Here is a 20,562-nt window from a genome sequence, read left to right as displayed (position 1 = left end):
ACAACAGTGTGGCATATTTTTTAAATTTTGCTTGTTTTTTTACTCTGGGCTGTTTTTTTATTTTGAGTGAGATGATGACTGAGGATAACTGCAGAGGCAGCTCGCCTCCCCGACCCGTGTTCACACTTGGAAGGAACCCCCACAACACGTGCCTAGTGCCGGCTCTACACGCAGCACCACGCAACACTTCAATCCCTCATGCATGCTGGCGCAGCTTTGCTCCTCCTCCAGAACAGCATACCATGCTCCACATATAATCTTGTGCTCCACAGATTTTTCCCAGTTTGCGGGGGGTAGGGGGGGTGGACTTTTCCCAGTGTGGGGGTGTCCCTATTTCAAATTTTGAAATATTGGGAGGTATGTGACAGGCTCATCAGGCATCATTTACAACCATGACATATTGACATTCATTCACAGACAATCATTATGATTGTGAATGAATGTCAATATGTCACGTATAGTTTGTAGGAGGCATGGCAGTACAGTGTGTGTGTGTATATATATATATATATATATATATATATATATATATATATATATATATATATATATATATATATATATATAGCAGAGACACACTGTTGCAAAACTGTGTATATGAGCCATAAGAAATGTAATCACTTAACCTTTTAGCTGTGTGCAACTCAAACAGTCTGTTGTTTTACAAATGGGTTTATAATCTCACATGTATTGTTGCCACAACATGATTAATTGCAGGAATTAAATTGTTACAAAGTTCTTACTTATGACACTCTTGTTTCCAGGTACACATAGAGTCTTAGCTGTATATATATTCAGCTGGGTGAGTTTTACATATACACTGTTAGGTATTATGTTTCTCCTTTGTAGGTATATATATGTTCAGATAACCTCCAAAAATTCCAGTGTTCCAGTATATTATATTGTATCACAAGTAGATAGCATGAAAATATATTGGTGGTATCGAACTAACTTTGTGTGATTGTAAAAACATCAACCCAGGTTACTCACGGTTATCCGGCCCCACTATGCGGGATGTTGGAAAGTGTTCAGGCACTCCTCCTTCTCACCAGATAGCCGTTATCCAGTACAGAACCTGTAGCTTAGAAATCTCTGCGGTGTATCTCACACATCAAAAGGAATCCAGCAATACCACAATGGCGAAAAATAAGCAATCATAGACCGAGCTGAATCATCAACTGTGTATTTATTGTCACATCAAGGAAAACAAAGGTTCCACCACTCCACACACATCAGCTACATCCAACGCGTTTCCTGCTGCTAAACAGCACTTCGTCAGGGATACTCACAGCTGTCTGATTACACCTTTTATTCGGCTCACCACTCATTCCCAAAATTTAAAGGTATACTACCGCTTATACATTTAGCGGCATATTAGTAACCTATAGGCCATTCAATCAGGTGCATCAATATCACATTCCAATATATATAAAATAACAAGCATAAATTTATATGTTACGAGTACATTGTATCTAAAAATATAGTTAGACAATTAACACATTATGGTGGGAAAACCAGCTAGTACTATACAAATAAAATAATTTTGCTGCATCAACATTTTGTATACTACTAAGCTATTTCAGAGGTCACAATATAAGGGCATATTTCCAATATAGATATGAACATGCACTCAGGACTCAGCCACAAAATGATAATTTATTAAGGTACAGTGAATAACCTCTAGTTGTAATTGCACTTAAAATAACCTACCACTTTTGTTTATAGATGGTTTTATTTACATATTAATCCTCCTAGGGAAAAACTAGAATGCTACTACCTACTGATTACATCTCAGTTACCTATGTATAGTTTTACATCTGAATTTTCATTTATGCCCAAAGGACTCCCTGTTTTTAAGGTATAGATCCAGTACACTTCTCTCCTATTTAGCGTCTGAGATCTATTGCCACCTGTATTCAGTTTGGGCACATGATCAATACCTTGAAATGAAAATAAAGTATTGATGTATTTTAATTCACTTTTATCAAAATTATCATTTCTCCTGTGCTGAGCAAAGTGTTTCGCCACTGGTGTCTTCGGCACTTCAGTCTCAAGAGACAACAAATGCTCTCTCACTCTATCCTTGAGCATACGTGTCGTTCTACCAGTGTACTGAAAAAAACAAAGTTTGCAAGTGATAAGATACACTATGTATCTGGAATTACAGTTAAGGTGATGGTTCACCATGTATACATTACCTGTTACTGTAGAGTTGAAAGTATCACTCCTAACAAGGTATTTACATGATTTGCATGGTGTGCCACCACATCTATAATTCCCATTTTTCTTTTTTAACCACATCCTATCATCCTTTTTCTCTTTGATGGAAAAATTTCGTTTAAGACTATTCTCTATAGTTTCTGCTTTCCTTGATACACATCTAATCCCTTTATCTATGACTGTCTTTAGTTTAGGATCATTTTTTAATAGTGGGCTAAATTTCTGAATAATTTTACAAATTTCTGAATATTGCCTACTATATTTAGTAGAGAAAGTTAATTTATCTATATTTCCTGAAATTTTGTCTTGTTTACTTTTATCCTGCAATAAAGATTTCCTATCCATAGCCTTAACTTCTTCCATAGTTATTTCTAGATCTCTTTTCTTATAACCCCTATCCATCAGTCTATTCTTTAAGATGTTTGCTTGGACAGAATAGTTTTCTTCACTACTACAATTACGTTTTAAACGCATAAACTGGCCTTTTGGAATTCCCTTTTTCACACTATAGGGATGGCCAGAATCTGCTCTAAGTATGGTATTGCCTGATGTTTTCTTTCTGAATATTTCTGTTGTAATACATCCTTTACTTGTATCTCCTTTTATTGTCAAGTCTAGATAGTCAACACTGCTCTCTGAACAAAAAAATGTAAACCTCAAATTGTTATTGTTGTCATTTAGATATCCCATAAACTGTTCTATAGTTGAATCACCACTTTTCCAAACTATTTGCAAATCATCTATAAATCTAGTATAGAATAGAATACGATTTTGAAAAGGATTACTAGTAGTAAATATTTTCTTCAGTTCAAAATATCCAAGATATAAGTTAGCATACAAGGGGGCGAATTTCGCCCCCATCGCCGTACCCTGACATTGTACATAAAAGCAGCCCTCAAATAGAAAATAGTTGTGGGTTAAAAGAAATTGAACAATGTCTACAATATAATCAATAAAGCAAGTCTCAAAGTTAGTATACATATGTAACATTTCATTAAGTGCATTAAGTCCCTCTCTATGCGGTATACAAGAATATAACGATTCTACATCTATAGTCAAGAACATAGATTCACTATCCCATCCTAGATCTTCCACCTTACGTAGTAGATGTTTCGTATCCCTTAGGTAACCTGGTAAACTTTTTACTATGGGCTGTAGAAATTCATCAATCCATCTCCCTAGATTTTCTCCTATGGTTCCTATGGTGGAAATTATAGGCCTCCCTGGCGGTCTTAATGCACATTTATGAACTTTGGGGAGATGTTTAAATACAGTTACTGTAGGACTCTCATTTATTAAACATTCTGCCTGTGCTTGTGTCAAATATCCATGGTGAACACCTTCATCTAGCAACATTTTTAGCTCATTATTAAAACGCTCTGTAGGGTTATATGTCAATTTATGATATGTATTTACATCTGATAGTTGCCTTTCAGCTTCCAATACATATGCTTCCCTATCTTGTACCACAATAGTGCCACCCTTGTCAGATTTAGAAACTACTATATTAGTATTGTCCCTAATTTCTTTTAGTGCTTTTCTTTCCTGGTGAGACAAATTATCCCTTTTATTCTTTTTTGTGTATATCTCTTTTACTTTTGTGTTATAAAGTTGTGTCAATTCTTCTTCCACCACTGCGTGAAATACCTCAATTAAATCCCCTCTTGCATGTATAGGATAGAAACTACTTGTATGTCCTATCTTTTGTGTAGAGCTTGGAATGCTTAAATTATTAGGATCATATCTCAAGCTTTCACTACTTAAGATCCTTAAACTATTGGTATCTTCCATTTATGATAGTGAGATAGTGGATACGGGTACTGTTGTGAGTAACATAATGAGCACAGATATAGATTCACTTACATTTAATGAATTGTGTGATACCAATAGTTTAAGGATCTTAAGTAGTGAAAGCTTGAGATATGATCCTAATAATTTAAGCATTCCAAGCTCTACACAAAAGATAGGACATACAAGTAGTTTCTATCCTATACATGCAAGAGGGGATTTAATTGAGGTATTTCACGCAGTGGTGGAAGAAGAATTGACACAACTTTATAACACAAAAGTAAAAGAGATATACACAAAAAAGAATAAAAGGGATAATTTGTCTCACCAGGAAAGAAAAGCACTAAAAGAAATTAGGGACAATACTAATATAGTAGTTTCTAAATCTGACAAGGGTGGCACTATTGTGGTACAAGATAGGGAAGCATATGTATTGGAAGCTGAAAGGCAACTATCAGATGTAAATACATATCATAAATTGACATATAACCCTACAGAGCGTTTTAATAATGAGCTAAAAATGTTGCTAGATGAAGGTGTTCACCATGGATATTTGACACAAGCACAGGCAGAATGTTTAATAAATGAGAGTCCTACAGTAACTGTATTTAAACATCTCCCCAAAGTTCATAAATGTGCATTAAGACCGCCAGGGAGGCCTATAATTTCCACCATAGGAACCATAGGAGAAAATCTAGGGAGATGGATTGATGAATTTCTACAGCCCATAGTAAAAAGTTTACCAGGTTACCTAAGGGATACGAAACATCTACTACGTAAGGTGGAAGATCTAGGATGGGATAGTGAATCTATGTTCTTGACTATAGATGTAGAATCGTTATATTCTTGTATACCGCATAGAGAGGGACTTAATGCACTTAATGAAATGTTACATATGTATACTAACTTTGAGACTTGCTTTATTGATTATATTGTAGACATTGTTCAATTTCTTTTAACCCACAACTATTTTCTATTTGAGGGCTGCTTTTATGTACAATGTCAGGGTACGGCGATGGGGGCGAAATTCGCCCCCTCGTATGCTAACTTATATCTTGGATATTTTGAACTGAAGAAAATATTTACTACTAGTAATCCTTTTCAAAATCGTATTCTATTCTATACTAGATTTATAGATGATTTGCTAATAGTTTGGAAAAGTGGTGATTCAACTATAGAACAGTTTATGGGATATCTAAATGACAACAATAACAATTTGAGGTTTACATTTTTTTGTTCAGAGAGCAGTGTTGACTATCTAGACTTGACAATAAAAGGAGATACAAGTAAAGGATGTATTACAACAGAAATATTCAGAAAGAAAACATCAGGCAATACCATACTTAGAGCAGATTCTGGCCATCCCTATAGTGTGAAAAAGGGAAATCCAAAAGGCCAGTTTATGCGTTTAAAACGTAATTGTAGTAGTGAAGAAAACTATTCTGTCCAAGCAAACATCTTAAAGAATAGACTGATGGATAGGGGTTATAAGAAAAGAGATCTATAAATAACTATGGAAGAAGTTAAGGCTATGGATAGGAAATCTTTATTGCAGGATAAAAGTAAACAAGACAAAATTTCAGGAAATATAGATAAATTAACTTTCTCTACTAAATATAGTAGGCAATATTCAGAAATTTGTAAAATTATTCAGAAATTTAGCCCACTATTAAAAAATGATCCTAAACTAAAGACAGTCATAGATAAAGGGATTAGATGTGTATCAAGGAAAGCAGAAACTAGAGAATAGTCTTAAACGAAATTTTTCCATCAAAGAGAAAAAGGATGATAGGATGTGGTTAAAAAAGAAAAATGGGAATTATAGATGTGGTGGCACACCATGCAAATCATGTAAATACCTTGTTAGGAGTGATACTTTCAACTCTACAGTAACAGGTAATGTATACATGGTGAACCATCACCTTAACTGTAATTCCAGATACATAGTGTATCTTATCACTTGCAAACTTTGTTTTTTTCAGTACACTGGTAGAACGACACGTATGCTCAAGGATAGAGTGAGAGAGCATTTGTTGTCTCTTGAGACAGAAGTGCCGAAGACACCAGTGGCGAAACACTTTGCTCAGCACAGGAGAAATGATAATTTTGATAAAAGTGAATTAAAATACATCAATACTTTATTTTCATTTCAAGGTATTGATCATGTGCCCAAACTGAATACAGGTGGCAATAGATCTCAGACGCTAAATAGGAGAGAAGTGTACTGGATCTATACCTTAAAAACAGGGAGTCCTTTGGGCATAAATGAAAATTCAGATGTAAAACTATACATAGGTAACTGAGATGTAATCAGTAGGTAGTAGCATTCTAGTTTTTCCCTAGGAGGATTAATATGTAAATAAAACCATCTATAAACAAAAGTGGTAGGTTATTTTAAGTGCAATTACAACTAGAGGTTATTCACTGTACCTTAATAAATTATCATTTTGTGGCTGAGTCCTGAGTGCATGTTCATATCTATATTGGAAATATGCCCTTATATTGTGACCTCTGAAATAGCTTAGTAGTATACAAAATGTTGATGCAGCAAAATTATTTTATTTGTATAGTACTAGCTGGTTTTCCCACCATAATGTGTTAATTGTCTAACTATATTTTTAGATACAATGTACTCGTAACATATAAATTTATGCTTGTTATTTTATATATATTGGAATGTGATATTGATGCACCTGATTGAATGGCCTATAGGTTACTAATATGCCGCTAAATGTATAAGCGGTAGTATACCTTTAAATTTTGGGAATGAGTGGTGAGCCGAATAAAAGGTGTAATCAGACAGCTGTGAGTATCCCTGACGAAGTGCTGTTTAGCAGCAGGAAACGCGTTGGATGTAGCTGATGTGTGTGGAGTGGTGGAACCTTTGTTTTCCTTGATGTGACAATAAATACACAGTGATGATTCAGCTCGGTCTATGATTGCTTATTTTTCGCCATTGTGGTATTGCTATATATATATATATATATATATATATATATATATATATATATATATATATATATATATATATATATGCGGTATTAGGCTACAATGTGTGATTTTGTAAAATTTTGGGATGGTGGTGTGCCGCAGGATTTTTAAATGTAAAAAAGTGTGCCACGGCAAAAAATAGGTTGAAGATCACTGTTCTAGAGAAACAATTCTGTGCAAGAAGGCTTTTCCTAAAGAGAAGGACTGTTAGGTAACAGATTAGAGACCTGGGGGGATATTTATCAAAGCCTCAACTATGCTGCATTCGCCGGCACCAATACGCTCGCCTAACATCGCTGCCGCGGACCTGAATACGATCTCCATATTTATTAAAAAAAGCCGGCAAAAAGACGCGCACCAAGTACGGGGCGATAAGCATCAAACTGTTGTTAACTAACAGTCATTGAATTCGCGTCTATTTGGCTTTTTAACAACTTTATTTATAGCCTGTCATTAAATGCCGCCACTATATTATATAAATGTTTAACCCCTATCCCGCCGCTAACGGACCCCACCGCAACCTAAATAAAGTTATTAACCCCTATCCCGCCACTTCCGGACCCCGCCGCAACCGAAATAAATTTATTAACCCCTATCCCACCACTCCCGGACCCGGCCGCAACCTAAATAAAGTTATTAGACCCTAAACCTCTGGCCTCCCACATCACCACCACTAACTAAACATATTAACCCCTAAACTGCCAGCCCCCCACATCGCCATAAACTAAACTAAATTAAGCTATTAACCCCTAAACCTAACAACCTGCTAACTTTAAATTAAAATTACAACATCCCTATCTTAATATAAACTTAAACTTTCCTGTAGAATTAAAATAAACTATTTTTAAACTATTATTAAACCTACCCTAACTATTATACTACAATTAAATTAAACTACCAATTAAATTAACTAAATGACATATTAAAAAAACTTACTCAAATTATTTAAATCTACTATTAAAAATTATTAAAAATTACTAAATTACCAAAAAAATAAACGCTAAATTACAAAAAATAAAAAAACACTAAATTATGAAAAATAAAAAAACACATTATCAAAAATAAAAAAGAATTACACCTAATCTAATAGCCCTATCAAAATAAAAAATAAAAATAAAAAGCCCCCCCCCCCAAATAAAAACCCCTAGCCTACAATAAACTACCAATGGCCCTTAAAAGGACCTTTTGCGGGACATTGCCCCAAAGAAATCAGCTCTTTTACCTGTAAAAAAAAAATACAAACACCCCCCAACAATAAAACCCACCACCCAACCCCCCCAAATAAAAACCCTATCTAAAATAACCTAAGTTCCCCATTGCCTTGAAAAGGGCATTTGTATAGACATTGCCCTCAAAAGGACATTTAGCTCTTTTACCTGCCCAGACCCTAATCTAAAAATAAAACCCACCCCCAAAAATCTTAAATAAACCTAACACTAACCCCCGACGATCCACTTACAGTACTTGAAGTCCCGCTTGAAGGATCCATCCAGCCGGAGAAGTCATCATTCAGGCGGCAAGAAGTCTTCATTCAGGCAACATCTTCTATCTTCATCCAGCCGGCGAAGTCTTCATCCAGACAGCATCTTCTATCTTCATCCATCCAGCGTAGAGCGGGTCCATCCTGAAGACATCCAGATGGCGTCCCTTGCATTCCTATTAGCTGAAAGATTTTAATCAGCCAATAAGATTAGAGCTACTAAAATCCTATTGGCTGTTCCAATCAGCCAATAGGATTTGAGCAGCTCTCATCCTATTGGCTGTTCCAATCAGCCAATAGGATTGAGCTCTCATCCTATTGGCTGATTGGAACAGCCAATAGGATGAGAGCTGCTCAAATCCTATTGGCTGATTGGAACAGCCAATAGGATTTTAGCAGCTCTAATCCTATTGGCTGAATGAAATCTTTTAGCCAGTAGGAATGCAAGGGACGCCATCTTGGATGATGTCACTTGCATTCAAGTTCCAGTTTTAAGGCGGCGACCGTATTGAAGAGGAGCTCCACGCCGGATGTCTTCAGGATGGACCCGCTCCGTGCCGGATGGATGAAGATAGAAGATACCGTCTGGATGAAGACTTTGCCGGCTGTATGAAGATAGAAGAGGACGCCTGGATGAAGACTTCTTGCTGCCTGGATGATGACTTCTCTGGCTGGATGGATCCTTCAAGCGAGACTTCAAGAACTGTAAGTGGATCGTCGGGGGTTAGTGTTAGGTTTATTTAAGGGATTTTTGGGTGGGTTTTATTTTTAGATTAGGGTCTGGACAGTTAAAAGAGCTAAATGCCCTTTTAAGGGCAATGCCCATACAAATACCCTTTTCAGAGCAATGGGGAGCTTAGATTATTTTAGATAGGGTTTTTATTTGGGGGGTTGATTGGTTGGGTGGTGGGTTTTATTGTTGGGGGGTGTTTGTATTTTTTTTACAGGTAAAAGAGCTGATTTCTTTGGGGCAATGCCCCACAAAAGGCCCTTTTAAGGGCCATTGGTAATTTATTGTAGGCTAGGGGTTTTTTTTTATTTTGGGGAAGGGCTTTTTTATTTTGATAGGGCTAATAGATTAGGTGTAATTCTTTTTTTATTTTTGATAATGCGTTTTTTTTCTCGTAATTTAGTGTTTTTTATTTTATGGAACTTAGCGGGTTTTTTGTGTGGTAATTTAGTAATTTGTAATAATGTTTAATTGTATATTTAAATAATGTTAGTAGGGTTAGAGTTTTTTAACATGTACTTTAGTTTATTTATTTGGTAGTTTAATTTAATTGTAGTATAATAGTTAGGGTAGGTTAATTAATAGTTTAAAAATAGTTTATTTTAATTCTACAGGTAAGTTTAAATTTATATTAAGATAGGGATGTTGTAATTTTAATTAAAAGTTAGCGGTTTGTTAGGTTTAGGAGTTAATTGCTTAATTTAGTTTATGGCGATGTGGGGGGCTGGCGGTTTAGGGGTTAATAGGTTTAGTTAGTGGTAGTGATGTGGGAGGCCAGAGGTTTAGGGGTTAATACGTTTATTTAGTGGCGGCGTGGTCCGGGAGTGGCAGGATAGGGGTTAATAAATTTATTTTGGTTGCGGTGGGGTCCAGGGAGCGGTGGAATAGTGGTTAATAACATTATGTAGGTGGCGGCGATGTCAGGGCGGCAGATTAGGGGTGTTTAGACTGGGGGATTATGTTAGGGTGTTAGGTGTAAACGTAACTTGTTTTCAACCATATAAATCAATGGGATATCTGGCAGCATCGAACATAAGCTTTCACTGCTTTCAGACTCCCATTGATTTCTATGGCATTCACAGCCTCCAGGGTGGCGGATTGAAAACCAGGTACGCTGGACCAGAATAGCCGCGAGCGTACCTGTTAGAAAGTTGATAACTTTGAAAAAGTGTCAGATAGAGCCAAATGTGTATTTGGAACATCTTTAATGACGTAAGCATCGATCTGCGTTGGATTGAGACCGGCAGATCGTATGTTACGTCACAAATTTCAACTTTCATTCAGAGAGTGTAGTCTTTTTGGACTTGAGTTTGTGTTTTAATGGCAATGGAGGAATTGACAGTTCTACCCACTTCAAAACCGTGGATAGTAACAGTTACTTAGATTTCTCTAGCAATCATTACTATCCTTGGAAAAGGAATGTCTCATATGGGCAATTTAAAAGAATAAGGAGAAATTGTAGTTTATTAACAGACTATGACAGACAGAGCCTTATTCTCAAAGAAAGATTCAAGGAAAAACACTATCCTATGGAACTTATTGAATCCAGTTACCAAAGAGCTAGAAATGAAAGAAGGGAAAATTATTTTGTCCAGAAAAAGGACAATAAACAAACACAATTAGGAGCTGACAAACCAATGGAGATTAGATTTATAACACAATTTAATAGTAATCATAGGGAAATTAAAAATATATTTCAGAAGCACTGGAGAATTCTTAAGAGAGATCCCATTCTTAATGATTTGATTGGTGATGGTCCATCTATAGTATATAAAAGGGCACCTACCCTGAAAAATATTTTAGCACCCAGTAAGGTTGTTAGACATCAAACCAATAAGACCTGTAAAATCGCGAATAAATCAAATAAGAGTCCAAATAACAGTTGTTCAATTAAGAATAGGGGTGCTTACAAATGTAGGATTTCTAGATGTAAAATGTGTGACCACATTGGTCATGGCACACTCCATTTCCGTTCTCATGTAGACACCAAAACCTATAGAATTACAAGTAGGATGACCTGTGCTTCCAATTACGTTATATACTTAATATCCTGCGAATGTGGGATCCAATATATTGGTCGCACAATTAGACGCCTGAGTCATCGCTGGTCTGAACACTATTGTAGTATTCTTAGAAATAAGAAATCGCATAGTGTTATTAAACACTGCCATAAAAAACATGGAGGAAATCCTAATTGTTACACGATAGTCCCGATAGAGGAGATCGAACCCTCCAACCTATACAGCAGATTCCTGAGGCTGAGGCAGAGAGAGACATACTGGATTCACAAACTGAAGACCATGCACCCTTTGGGTCTCAATCTCAATGTGGATCTAGCAGCATTCTAAGATCCATTTATCTACCATCCGAGGTGTGTCTCTCTCTGCCTCATCCTGCAGGGAATTCATTATTTCAAATTTTGGGTCTAAATTGTTTGGACTGGTGTATTCCCAAATATATACACATTCTGCATTATACATATGTATAATGTACATATGGGGGTCTCTTTAAAGATAATATGACCTCAAAGAAATAATATAAACATCGATAAAAGAAGACCATTACACATTATTTAGGTTAATGACCAAGAAATTGTTTTTAAAAAAAACTTTAGTCATAGTAATAGATACTATCCCGATAATGTAACTTATTAATAAGAGCAATAGAGTAAAGGCATACACCTAATACTAAATTTCAGACATCAGTTACATATACACTTTTCCACTTATATACACTATACCAATTTTTTCTAACCTAGTTATCACAATGCTATATTATTTGGAAATTTCACCATACACTCTAAATCTACTGACACTTACAAGCACAGCAACACCAACTATAAGTTGCATCATTTTTTGACATTATTATTATTTTATTATTCCACCAACACACACCATTTATCAATAGATTTTTGCTACATTCACTATTAGTAGCATTATTATTTTACACTACCCTCACAATAATAATTTTGTTACACTTAGATTTAATTTGCACTAACCTTAGACATTTGCCACGTATAGATTCAATATACAAAGGGCACATTTTTACACAACCCCTTTAACCCTGATTCATTTTAGCACCATATTAGATTCACTATATAGAGGATAGCTTATTAGGAATCCATAGTATCACATTACAGAGTTCCAAACCTTAGTTTAATGTTATTGACTGTATCACAATATTCATTCAAAAACACGGAGGACCAGAAGTTGCAATCAGGATCACGTAGAATTTTGAAATTATATTATTATTATTTTTTAGATCCGAACAACAGAATGTTATTATCTCCTAAATTAAATTGGTACAGATCTTAAATATTTAGAAACATATCGAGATTCATTAAACTTAAAATTGAAAACGAATATCATAATATTTACTCACCACCTCCATGTATTATGTTATCAAGCTGAAACCGTATATGTACAATGCATTGTATCATGTACGCATTAGGTTAATATGTTTTTTCTAATAACTTCAATTATATACGACCCAGTTTTGATAACATTACATATATATATATATTTTTTTTTTTTTTTTTTTTTTTAGGACATCTAGTAATACCACAGTGAGGGTCAAATGTAAACAGAGCATATATATTTAGCGGGGGGGGGACCCCTGAAATTCTAGAATTTATAGGATATTCACCCGTATATTTCATGTCTCGAAAATTCAGACTATTGTATATATGTTGTGTATCAAATATAAGAAGAGTTTTTTCATTATGTTTATCTGTATAATGTTGCTAAAAATGTATGTTAACATATCACTATTTGCAACAATTTGTTATTGACAGCTGAAACACAATTCTGTTAGCTATCCAGTACCTGTGAGAGGCGTAGTACTAAATTGATTAATGCACATGTTATGGTGGGTGTGTAACATGTAAACCATTTCCATTGGTCAACTCAGCCTTTTTAAGACAGCAAGGTAGTTCATTAAATTTATGAGCCTGATGAAACGGCGAGCAGCCGAGAAACGAGTAGCGAAGTTTTAAGATTTTTAATAAAAGTTTTTACATTGTTCTACCTTGCTTTGAACTATTCTTTCTACTGGATATTCGAGAGTAACAGCCACTTTTGTTGGAAGTCAGCCGAACGGCTTTATAAAGTTTCGGTCCGCCCGATATTGCACTGTTTGTGTACACACGCTTGTAAGTATATACATCTACCCACTGTTGTTAGTTCGATATTGGTCAGGGTGATCTGCACCAAAGGTGTCCTATGCTTCATTCCTCTTAGGGGCCTGACTATTGCCGGGAGCATATCGGGAGAGAGAGTCAGCCGAACGGCTCTGAAGCTTCGGCTTGCGGATTATTGCACTGGAAGTGCAAATATCTTTGTGAGTACCAGAATTTCTTCCTTTTGGAAATCTCACTTATTGTTGGGTTTATCTGCACCAGAGTGCCTCTTCTTTTTTGTCATTTCCAGGACCAAGTTTTATCCTCACGCATATTGTGGAGAGAGCCGCTGCTCGTTTTGGGGCCATCTATATCGCCTCCTTAGGAATTGTGGGACTTTCAGTATTTTCAATATATATGGACGTTTTTGTGTTGAATACAAACACCAAGGAATCCATCAAGTATTTGTTATTTATCACTTATTATTGTTGACCATCTATATATAATATCACTGTTGTATTATTGTTGTATTACATCTCACATAAAACACCATAATTAGAAGCTTCATCATAAGAATAGCATAGAATAGGCGCACCTCTTGTTTGAAAGGTTTTACTTTTAAAAAAGTAGAACAGCTCATATTAGAAAATTATTTAGGTTTGCTCTTATAATTCAGGAGAAAAAAAAGGTTTTATCATTACATAGTTGCTAACATTTCAAAATGTTTCCAGGAACATTTTGCAGCAGAGCAAGCAAGCAGGTTACTGGAGTATTGACAACCAACTGTTCAACAGCTCCGCCCCACTCAGTTCTGCGATCAAAACACACACATTTGATAGTAATATAACTTTTCCATTTTTAAAGCCTCTATCTGGATGTGAGTCTTTAACAGGATTACTAATATGTTACCTATTTGCTAAATCTATTGAAAGTGATGAAGCATATCTGTAAAATAACGACAAGCAAATATCACATAAACATATCTGTGTAAAAAAAGGAAGATATTTTACCTCAAAATTTCCTCAGTAACGACATCCTAATGTAGAGGGACTTTAAGCAGCCAATCAGGATCTTAGTCCTGGGACTTGCAAGGGAGAATGCATCTCATATTTGCAGGCACAGTAATGTTATTTTCCTCCTCAGTTTAACCCCTTAACAACCAACAATGTACCCTGTATGTCACTGGTCACTCTATGGGGGCCACTGTTTTAATAATGCAGTCTTGCTGACATTTTAGCAAGCCTGCAGAAGGGAGGGAGTGTCTAATACACTATTATACCCAGACGATCCCTTAACGACCAGCGATGTACAAGGTATGTCGTGGCTGTTAAGGGGTTAAATAAGTTTTAAATCTCATGAGGTTTTGGTGAATTCTCATGAGATCACATGACATCAGCATTAAGCTAATTGGCAGTAGCTGAAGCAAAATTGTTCACATAGCACTTTCTTTTCTGAACTGAAGAAATTTTGAGGTAAACTATCATCAGGTGATATTTTCTTGTCAGCTTTTTACAGATATCCTGCATCACTGATTTAGCATATGGGTAACATGACAGAAAGGTGGCCGACCGAGACTATTTTCATGAATTGCACTTCTGGGCACACATGTCTAATGAATCTCCCTATTAAACATTTCCAGACAGCACAGGATTGCCTTTTTATAAGTGTAGTTATAGTGTTGTTTATTCTGTGGCCTCAGGATCCAGAGAGAGAGCTGTAAAACCAGAAGGTAGCAGTGTGTGTGTGTGGTGTGGGGGGGGGGGGGGGGGGCCCCAGTTTAGCTATGAGGACATCCATTTTGCACACACATCAGCAGGACTCTGACTCTCAATGGTTCAGATTTGAAAAAATGAATTTCATAACATTTAAAAAGAAACAAGAAGTGTTTTTTGTTAGTTATTAATTGTATTAAAATGCACAATATAAAAGGTCAGGCAGCACAGTGAATCCAAAAAATCTCGCTCTTGTATATAAGAAATGACAGAATGTATGTTTTCCTGAAGAATGAAAACTATAGAATTGAATAGAACATCAAATCTAATGAAAGCAGAATCAAGCAGTGATGAGTGGTGAACAGAGGCAGACTGACAACCTGTGGGCCGCTGGGCAAAAAAGGTTAAAGGAACATTTTTTTATTTATGCATTGGAAATTATTTACTGCATCACAACTGATCTGTATACAAAATAAACAAAAAGTATTTAAAAACTATAATTTTCTTAGAAAATATGTATTGTTTTGCAGTTCAAGGACAACCCCCTTTAAAAGACTATTTTATGTTGTGTACCCTTTATATTGTTACCAGTTAGTGGCAGATATAAATGAAGTCATGGACATATAAAAAAAAACAGTGTGCAGTACATAAGAGTGTCAGGGTTCTGCATGCCACATAATTAAATGACCAAAAAAGCAGACAAAATAAATAATGAAAGTACACGACTTAACATGTTAAAGTGATGGTAAATCCTAGCATTTCAAATAAGTTAGGAAAAAAAAATAAAGGCCTCCTTCATTCATCGTTTTTTTTTTTTTAAATGGAAGAAAAGGTGCCTTTATTTTGCCGCGGCTCCACTGCCTAGCCTAGTGGCTCTGACAGCCCACGGCACTGCTCATTTTTTCAATGAGGTGATGTTTCCACTTCTTAGCCATGGGGACCTACAGCATAATACCGAATGGGCAGCCAGAGCCGCAAGGCTTAGTGAAGCCGAAGCTAAATAAAGGAACCTTTTAATCCATTTTTTAAACTGATGAACGAAGGTGGCCTTTATTTTTAGAGATGATAAATCCTAGCATTTTTGAAACACTAGGATTTACCATCACTTTAAGAAGATTGAAATTTGGAGTATACTGTTCCTTTAAGGGCCCACTTCATCCACCAGCCCATACACTTAGAACACACAAAGACACATATTCCCATGCAAATTCACACACACACACATATATATATATATATATATATACACACACACATACATAAAGGCAGCCCTGAATGTAAAAAATAGGAAGAAAGGGCTTTTGACCCAGAGGAAGGCAGACTGCAACATTGTATCATGTTCTGAGGTTAAGGGGAGGTGTTAGTAGTAAGGGGTACTTAAGAAGAGGTTTCAGGAAGTGAAGACCTCTTCATTCTGGGCCAGCAAGTGGAAAGAAGCTGAGCAAGTGGAAAGAAGCTGCTCAAATTTGGGTTACAGTGGACCAGAGGTGTTGCTTGAGTTCTGTGCAAGTTGCCTACCTGATGGACCCCCTCCAGGACCTACTGGCGGCGGCGGCAGCCCTTTCTAAGGAACGTTGGGTTTCATGGCTGTTGTAACAACTTTGGGGAGCAGGAGCTCTCCCGGATCCAGTGGCAGAGGGTGGTCCTCTAGCGCGTTCCTCTAGACCTCAGAGGCAATTGAAGGCTCTGGTGAGGCTGAGCCCTGAGTCATCTGGCCGGCGGTCACGGGGCGGCCCTGGTCCAGCTCCCAGATCACCTGGAGGGAGGAGTCAGAGAGGTGCGGCAGCTAGGAGGTCGCGAGAGACATCACGCCGAGGTCTAGTGGTAGACCCTACATTAGTTTCAGTTTTGTCTGAGGCCCCGGCGCCGGTGATGTCATCATCGCGGGCCAGAAGTGAGGGGAAGGAGCTTTTAAATGCAAATTATGGGCATTTGGCTGGGGGCAATGGCGGTTGTGAGGATCATGACCTCAGGGGACTGTATGGTCGGGAGGGGTTAGGTGAGGCAGCAACAGTATGTTGGGACATCAAGGGCTATTAGATAGATGAGCATGGGTGGCACTGGATGCCTTGTGAGCATAAGGAGGGTCGGATGGGGCAGGGGTATGAGGGGCATTAAGGCTGAGTACTGGCTGTCAAGGTTACGCTACTGCACAGGGTTTCACTATGCAAGGGACTTTGGATGTGTGCCTCTAAAAAAACCCTCCCCCCTCAATTCTCCCTCTCCCCCTTCTTTTCTCCCTTTTTTCTTGCCATCTTTTTATGGGTGGGGCTATGTGAGGAGAGGTTTGATATGTTAGGCTTTGCTCCTTCCCCTTTCTCTTTACCTTTTCTCCCCCCTCTTCTCCTTGCCTTTCTAGGGATGCTTTCTAAGGGTATATTGGCTATGGAAGGGCAGATGCCTTGTGTATGGGTGCATGTGGTAGGCTTTGGGGTAGGGGAGTGAGAGTGTGGGATTTGGCTCATGATTTCTCTTTTTTAGCAGTGGAACAGGTGGTTGCTACTAGCTGGACAGGTGAATCTGCCTATCTGCATGATGACACTGGGGTTGGATTAACACATGATGGGGATTCCATTGTGCTGGAGGATATTTGCAGTGACTTTGATGAAGTGGAACCGGTAGCTGGGACGTCTGCAGGACTTTTTACAACTGGTCAGGTGGGAGAACTTGGCGCAGTTATTGAGTTGTTTAACTCAAAGACAGAGGGGGCAGCATCTGGGTAATGCTGGGCTGCTTGGAGCAGAGGGGACTGTGCAGAGGGATGAACGCAGAAGTAGGAATAGGGACTTGGCGGTTATTGGGTCTGCTGTCTCTTTGTCTTTTCAGGAGCCTACTGCCTCCCGTGGTAGTGGGAGGGCAGCGACAAGTACTGGAGCTGGAACACGGCGAGGGAGGTCACAGTCTCCTGTGTCCAGGCAAGGAAGGTGTGGGGACAGAGGTTCTCCTACTGGGGCAGATTGGACAAGTGTTATAGAGGCAGGAGCAGGGAAGGGCGGCAGCCTACCTCTTCCAGATTGGCTTCACCGCCTCGGAGGTGGAGGTCACAGTTGCCGAGGAGAGACCTGGATTCAAGGGAGGGAGCTTCATCCTCACTGCATGCTACAGAGAGAACGTCAGGACCAGTGACAGAACCTCAGGTGGCAGATGAGGTGGTCTCGAGGGGTGGGGGGGATGTTTCCAATGTTGCATTGAATGCCGGTATGGGGGCTTTGTTGCAAGCTTGAAATAATGAATTGCTTTGTTTGAGAGTAGGATATCTGGTGGTAGTGGGGGAGGTGCCAAGGCAGCAGGTGCGTGGTTATGTCAGGACGGTGGTGGTTCAGGTAGCAGGGAAGTTGGGGAAGTGCAGACGGGGGTAGGGCCTGCCACAGTTTTTGGGTCAAGGGGTGGTGCAGGCTGACCCGGCTGCGGACTTGCCCACTGTGGCCACCATAGGGGCTCCTTTAGTTGGCGGAGCTCTGAAAGTGTCAGAGGAGTCCTTTAGATGCCCATGCCTATGTTCCATTGGACCTCTGAGGTTGCATTTGACACAGGAGGTAAAGGACATGGTTTGAAAGTGGGAATTCTTTGAGATATTTTCATTGTTACCTGTTGATCAGTTTGTTGAGGTTAAGGAGGATTCCAAGGGGGAAACAGAAAAAAAAGTAAAAAAGAGGATAGGAAGAAGCGGTATAGGAAGCTGCCTAAAACTTAACTGGTCAAGGGCCTTTTGCATCTTGGCCAGTGTAATTACTGAAAAATTCCCGGAGCAGGGGTCAGCTCTGTTTTGTTATTTGGACGAAATTTCATCGGCTTACCACACATATGGTGGGCTAGCTTGTTGGCGTTATGAAGAGCAATTCCGGCAGCGGATTGCCGTGCGTCCAAGTATGCATTGGGATATGGCTAGAGAGCATGACTCCTTTGAGGTCGGGGCAGTCCTTTCAAAATGGGGTGGCCTCCACCAGTGGGGGCACTGGTGCCAGTACCGCTGTCTCAATGTGAAAAGGTTTGTGTTTTCAGTTTAACAAGAGCCAATGCCAATTCGGGTTTTCCTGTAAATATAAACATGAGTGCTCGGGTTGTGGAGGTTTGCACTCCTTCGCAAAATGTTTTAAAAAGGGCAGATCAGGGTTCAGAGCAGAAGAGGTGGCTGTATCGGGGCAAGACGCAGGTGAATGTAGTAAAGATGGTGCAGTGGCTAAGGCAATATGCTAAGGTCTGGGGAAAAGCGAAGAATGAGGTTTTGTTGTTGTCTGGGTTAAGTTCCGGGTTTCGTATTCCGTTGTGATGGCGGGTTCACAGGTTTCTAAAAACTTGATATCAGCTAAGGAACATCAGGGGATTGTGCGAGATAAGTTATAGAAGGAAGTGGCGTTGGGTAGAATTGCTGGTCCCTTTCGTGCCTTGCCATTGAAGAACTTGAGGGTCTCTCCTTTAGGAGTTGTGCCTAAAAAGGTTCCTGGACAATTACGCATGATACACAATTTATCTTATCCGAAAGGGGCTTCTATTAATGATGGGATTGATGAGGGGTTGTCAGCGGTTACCTATGCTTCTTATGATAAGGCGGTGGCGTTGGTTTGCGCGGCTGGGGAAGGAGCTCTCATGGCTAAGGTGGATGTTGAGGTGGTTTTCCGCCTCCTTCCGGTACATCCCACATGTCGTCATCTGCTGGGGTGTTATTTTGAAGGGAAGTACTTTGTGGACCTTTGCCTCCCTAAGGGGTGCTCCATATCATGTTCCTTCTTCGAGAAGTTCAGCTGTTTCGTTGAATGGGTGGTTCGGCAGCATTATGGTTTGTCATCCATGGTCCATTATTTGGACAATTTTTTGTTCGTCGTACCGGGTGATTCTGTGGTTTGTAAGGAACTGATGAGACATTTTGATGAAGTGGCGGAGGAATTTGGAATCCCGATTGCTAGGGATAAGACTGAGGGTCCGTGTGTTTCCCTGAGTTTTCTGGGGGTTCAGATTGACTCCTGCTTTTTGGAGTGTTCCCTTCCATGTGAGAAGGTAGTGGATTTGGAGGCTATGCTTCAGGGGGTGGGTATGAGAACAAAATTGAAATTGAGAGAATTGCAATCCATTCTGGGAAAGCTTAATTTAGGACATTACAAAGTTTTTTATGGTTCGAATGGCGGGTAAGAGTTTGTGTAGGGGCCAGAAACAGAAGGATGGCAGGAGGCCAGTTGTTTTTGCAGTTCTGTTAAAAGTTGTTGGAGTGCTCCCAAGGGTCTGTTTGGGAGAGTATTAGGTTTTTCTGTTTTGTACAGCTTTTGTTCTTTGGTTTTTTTTTGCGGTTTTCCGCATATCAGAGATTGTGGCTAAGAACAAGCGGGATCTTGGGGGGTGTTCAGATGTCAGATGTTGTTGAAGGTAATCAAGTTTTCATCTGGTTACAGAAATCTAAGACAGATCAGCAGGGGAAGGGCCAGATGATTTGTCTGCGGGTCATTGGGGGGGGGGGGAGGGATTATTGCCCGGTGGGTACAGTGAGGCAATTTTTTAGATTGCGACCTGTGGTTGGGGGGCCTTTGTTAAT

The 20,562-nt window shown here is 38.7% G+C and overlaps 1 protein-coding gene across 1 annotated transcript in view; it reads right to left on the bottom strand.

Annotated features, from left to right (window-relative positions):
- The window catches only part of CILP2 (cartilage intermediate layer protein 2), a 74,519-nt gene that overhangs the window by 42,902 nt on the left and 11,055 nt on the right, over nt 1-20,562 (bottom strand). The window lies entirely within an intron of this gene.

Source organism: Bombina bombina, chromosome 2 (genome assembly GCF_027579735.1).
Source record: "Bombina bombina isolate aBomBom1 chromosome 2, aBomBom1.pri, whole genome shotgun sequence".
NCBI classification, from domain to species: domain Eukaryota; kingdom Metazoa; phylum Chordata; class Amphibia; order Anura; family Bombinatoridae; genus Bombina; species Bombina bombina.
Note: the sequence above shows the minus strand (reverse complement) of the source record. Positions and strands in the feature narration are given on the sequence as shown.